Raw genomic sequence first — 5637 nt, 5'->3', positions numbered from 1 at the left:
TCCAGGCGCCGCGAAGATGTATCAGGATTTGCGGCAACATTATTGGTGGCGTTGAATGAAGAAGGATATCGTTGCATATGTAGCTTGGTGTTTGAATTGTCAGCAGGTTAAGTACGAGCATCAGAGGGCTGGTGGGTTATTTCAGAGGATCGAGCTTCTCGAGTGGAAGTGGGAGCGGATCACTATGGATTTCGTTGTTGGACTCCCGCAGACTTGGAGGAAGTTTGATGTAGTATGGGTCATTGTTGATAGGCTGACCAAGTCAGCGCATTTCATTCCTGTGGTAGTCTCCTATTCATCCGAGAGGTTGGCTGAGATCTATATCCGGGAGATTGTTCGTCTTCATGGTGTGCCTGTATCTATCATTTCGGACCGAGGTATGCGGTTTACCTCGCATTTCTGGAGAGCAGTTCAGCGAGAGTTGGGCACTCAGGTTGAGTTGAGTACAACATTTCATCCTCAGACGGATGGACAGTCCGAGCGGACTATTCAAATTTTGGAGGATATGCTCTGGGCTTGTGTCATTGACTTTGGAGGCTCGTGGGATCCGTTTTTGCCTTTAGCAGAGTTTGCCTACAACAACAGTTACCAGTCGAGTATCCAGATGGCTCCTTATGAGGCTTTGTATGGTAGGCGGTGTCGATCTCCGGTTGGATGGTTTGAGCCGGGAGAGGCTCGATTGTTGGGTACGGATCTGGTTAGGATGCCTTGGACAAGGTCAGGATTATTCAGGATAGGCTTCGTACAGCTCAGTCCAGGCAAAAAAGTTATGTCGACCACAAGGTTCGAGATTTGGCATTCATGGTAGGTGAGCGGGTATTGCTTTGAGTGTCGCCTATGAAGGGCGTGATGAGATTTGGGAAGAAGGGCAAGCTTAGCCCTAGGTTCATTGGCCCGTTTGAGATTCTTGATCGAGTGGGAGAGGTGGCTTATAGACTCGCACTGCTGTCGAGCTTATCAGCCGTGCATCCCGTGTTTCATGTGTCTATGCTTCGGAAATATCACGGCGATCCATCCCACGTGTTAAATTTCAGCACTGTCCAATTGGACAAGGACTTATCTTATGAGGAGGAGTCAGTAACTATTCTAGACCAGCAGGCTCGTCAATTGAGGTCGAAGAATTTTCCTTCTGTTCGTGTTCAGTGGAGAGGTCAGCCTCCTATGGCATCGACCTGGGAGTCCGAGTTCGATATGCGGAACTGTTATCCCCATCTTTTCCTTGACTCAGGTAATTCTTTCTTCTGTCCGTTCGAGGACGAACGATTGTTTTAGAGGTGGAGAATATGATGACCCAAAAGGTCATCACTTGTTTTAAAACAAAACCTCCGTGTTCTGAGGCCTTGAAAACCTCATTTATAGTCACCTCGAGTTGCATGCGCAGTCCGGGCGCGTAACCGGAAAGCTTAAATATGATAATCTATGAAAAACGATAAGTTTTGATTATAGAATGAGTTAATTTGACTTCGGTCAATATTTTGGGTAAACGGATCCGGACCGATAATTTGACTGTCCCGTAGGGTCCGTAGGAAAATATGGGACTTGGGCGTATGCCCGGAATCGAATTCCGAGGTCTCGAACCCGAGAAATGAATTTTCAAAGAAAATTATTTTCTGAAATTGTTTAAAGAAATTTGAAATGAAATTTGATTATAACATGATGGTATCGGGCCCGTATTTTGGTTCCGGTGCCCGGTACAGGTCTTGTATATGATTTAAGTCATTTCTGTAAAGTTTGGTTGAAAACGGACGTCGTTTGACGTGATCCGGATCTAAATTGCTGAATTTGATAATTGATGAAGTTTGAGAAAAAGTTCTTGATTTTAAGGTTTGATTCATTGTTATTGAGGTTATTTTGGCGATTTGATCGCACAGATGAGTTCGTATGATGTTGTCAAGTTAGTACGTGTGTTTGGTTAGGAACCCCGAGGGCTCTGGTGTATTTCGGATGTGTTTCGGAAAGTTTTGAACTTAGGAAAAGTTGCGGGTCTCTTAAGCTAGGTCACGCGGTTCGCGATGGAAGCTTTGCGGCTGCGGTAGGGACTTCGCGACCACGGTGGGGATTGTGCGGTCTGCGGTGAGCAAGGCCAACCTTCGCGGCCGTGCTTGATTTCTCGCGGTCCACGGTGGAGCTCCGCGGTCGCAGCCTTTTTTGTGTGGTTCGCGGTAAGGGTCTGAGCGGGTATATTTAAACGGACCTTTCAGTTATTTTCCACTTTTCAAAAATCCTAAAACATAAGAGGCGATTTTTCAAACAACCTTTCTTCTCCAAATCAATTGTAAGTCATTTTTAACTAGTTTTATTCAATCATTAACATCTTTTAACATGATTTCAACTTCAAATCAATGATTTTCATGGGGGAAATTGGGTGTTTTGGGTAAAACCTAGGTTTTTCAAAAATTGGGGATTTGGACCTCGATTTAAGGTCCGATTTAAAAACAAATTACATATCTGGGTTCATGGGGGAATGGGCAATCGGGTTGTGGTTTGAACCTCGGGTTTTAACCATGTGGGCCTGATAGCAAGTTTTGACTTTTTAGGTAAAACTATAGAAAAATCATTTTCATGCATTGGAGTTGATTCATTTAGCGCTTATTGATGTAATTAAGTAACTTGTGGCTAGATACGTGCGAATTAGCGGTGGAATCATGAGGTAAAGTTATAATTGAAGATTGAGTTGTGTTCGAGGCATTGAGGTAAATGTTTGGTCTAACCTTAGCTTGAGGGATTAGGAGTTGTGTCCTATTTGCTATTTGCTTCTTGTTGAGTACGACGTATAGGCATGCTGACGAGTATCTATACATTGGTGTCAAGCATGACCGTGTGTCTAATATTGTGATTTTTCATGATTTCATTGTATTATTCATGCCTTGATGAAGATTTCTAATTGTTGTATAAAGTTTGTGGGAATAATTGTGACCTATGAACATTGAGGAGCGTTGACTCAAGTCGTATAGCGAAATTGTAAAAGTATAAGTGACAATGGAACTTTTAGAGCATTGGCTCGAGTTGTGAAAGTATAAGTGATAATTGAAAACTCTAGAGCATTGACTCGAGTTGTGAAGTGAATTGTGAAGTAAGAGTGAGAAAGAGAAGAGACCATTATGTTGGCCCATTGCCGGGCTATTGTTGAATTGTGGTTCCCTTGCATTGTGTTCTTAATTGATATTACGGATGCTTAGGTTGAGGATTCTTTGTGTTGGGTAGGGATTATGGGTATAGCTGAGGCAGTTAGGCATCGGAATGAGGTTGTTTATGGCTGAGATAGTTAGGTGTGGTGACGAGTTTGGTCATAGCGGAGGTGGTTAGATGTTGTAACGAGTTTGGTCATAATTGAGGTTGTTAGATGTTGTAACGAGTTTAGTTATAGCTGAGGTAGTTAGGTGTGGTGTCAAGTTTGGTTATAGCTATTTCTCCCTTGCCGGGACATGATTGCTTATGCTGTCGAATCCCTTGCCGAGACAGTGTAGACCTTATTGATCTCTTGTCGGGACTCTTGTTATAATTGTAAATATTATATATGGATCGGGTTGCGCGCCGTAATAATATTATATGTGGATCAGGTTGCACGCAACAACAATATTATATGTGGATCGGGTTGCATGCCACAACAATATATGTGGATCGGGTTGCACGCCGCAACAATATTACATGTGGGTCGGGTTGCACGCCGCAACAAAGATATAGTGAAATGGGAGCGGGTGGTACGTCTACCACAAGATATGGTGAAATGGGAGCGGGTGGTACGCCTACCATGAGATACAGGAAATGGGATCGGGTTGCACACCTGTAATAAGATGTGAAAAGAAAAGTGAAATCTGCCTTTCTTTTCCTTATTCTTGTTAGTGGTTGGATTTTGATTCCTTTAAAGATCTCTTGATATTCTGTTTTACCTGTTTTCCCCGAAGCATGTTTCCCCCTCCCATCTTTACTTGTTTATTCCTGCTTTACTTTCCGATGTATATTATATAACTGCACAAGTTTATTTGGTGGTCTGGTCCTAGCCTCGTCACTACTTCGCTGAGGTTAGGCCAGACACTTACCAGCACATGGGGTCGGTTGTGCTGATACTACACTCTGCACTCTTTTGTGCAGACCCTAGTGTTGTAGACTTCGGACCGCAGTGAGATTGCTGAATCTTGTTCATCAGGCAACCCGAGGTAACCCTGCAGACATTCGTAGACCTTGGCGTCTCCTTCTATCTACTTTCCTGTTTCTTACATGTATTTCCAGAGATAGTGTTGTATTTAATTCTTTTAGACCTTTATTTTTAGAATTCTTAGACCGTCTGTGTAACTGTGACATCAGTTCTGGGTAGTCGAGACTCAAACAGTTGTAATAGATATTCATGTTCAGATGGCTTATTGTTTTCTTTCGCTTAGGCTAAATTCCGCTGTTTAAATATTATTACTTCGCAATTGTCAATGAATATAAAATGGGTGAAAAAGGTAAATTGTTCACATAATTGGCTTGCCTAGCTCATACTAGTAGGCGCCATCATGACTCCCGAGGGTGGAAAATCCGGATCGTGACAGTCATCCAGACACTAAAATGTTAGACAGCCAAACACGATAGATGCGTATAATTCACACGCTAGAATGACCAATAAAATGGAGACACGTGGATGACACACTAAAAAAACTTTTAGGAAAAAGGAAAAAAGAAAAAGTTAATGTAAAATAAGAACTACCTGTCATCTTCTTCCCGACCCCTCCCCAATTTCTTCTGCCAATACAACCATTTCTTCCCGACCCCCTCCCCAATTTCTTCTGCCAATACAACCATTCAGTAAGGTTAACCATTCAGTACAAACCTTGGCCTATTCTTCATCATTCTTTCATCTTTCCTTTTAATAATTAAACAAATTCTCTCACTAAACTTGCCGGACACAAGGAAAAACTGTAGCAAAAAATACCTGGGCATTCCAACTACACAACAGTTCTGAATAGATTCGATCCAATCCAAGCGCGGGAGGTTCTTTCCCAGGTCGTAATCTATCTCCCCACTAAAATTTGGATCATTCCAACTTCAAAAATGGCAACTCCGATGAAGCTCCAAGCTCCGACGAGCTCTATTTGGCCGGAGATGGTGTTCAAGCCAATCAAATACAGTAAAATCAACGCCGAACAGTTTCTGCACCTCAAGGGAGTGTTTTTAACCCCTCCTTTTCAGTTGTGATCCACTCATCTTCGACGAATTTGAAAAAGGGAGAATTTGGCAAGTTAGGTATACAAGGTATTCGATAAAATGTCAATTTCAATTTCACTCCAATTCAGCAAGCTTCAGATGTTGTACATGCTTCTTCTCATCAAATACAATCCTCTCATATAGTTTTTGGTTAAAAGAAAAAAACAGTACCGATTCGAGTAATTCTTGTTCATATATGAACGCTAAACTTTTTCTGCCAGAAAGCTACTCTTAGTCATGGTTGTTTTTGAGTAAGTCTTGAAGCAGAAGCTTGGATCTTAAAACCGAGATAATCAATATTAAATCCTATGTATTAAAGCAGAATCTTCGATCTTGAAACAGAAGTTTGGCACAACTTATAATTATTCCTTTGTGTACATAGTATTTTCTGAAAAATTTAAAGAGAAGTTTGTTTTTGGACTATTTCACGCGCTTGAAAAAAGTGAGAAATAT

The sequence above is a fragment of the Nicotiana tabacum genome, chromosome 11 (genome assembly GCF_000715075.1).
Source record: "Nicotiana tabacum cultivar K326 chromosome 11, ASM71507v2, whole genome shotgun sequence".
NCBI classification, from domain to species: Eukaryota; Viridiplantae; Streptophyta; class Magnoliopsida; order Solanales; family Solanaceae; genus Nicotiana; species Nicotiana tabacum.
This window is presented reverse-complemented; position numbering follows the sequence as displayed.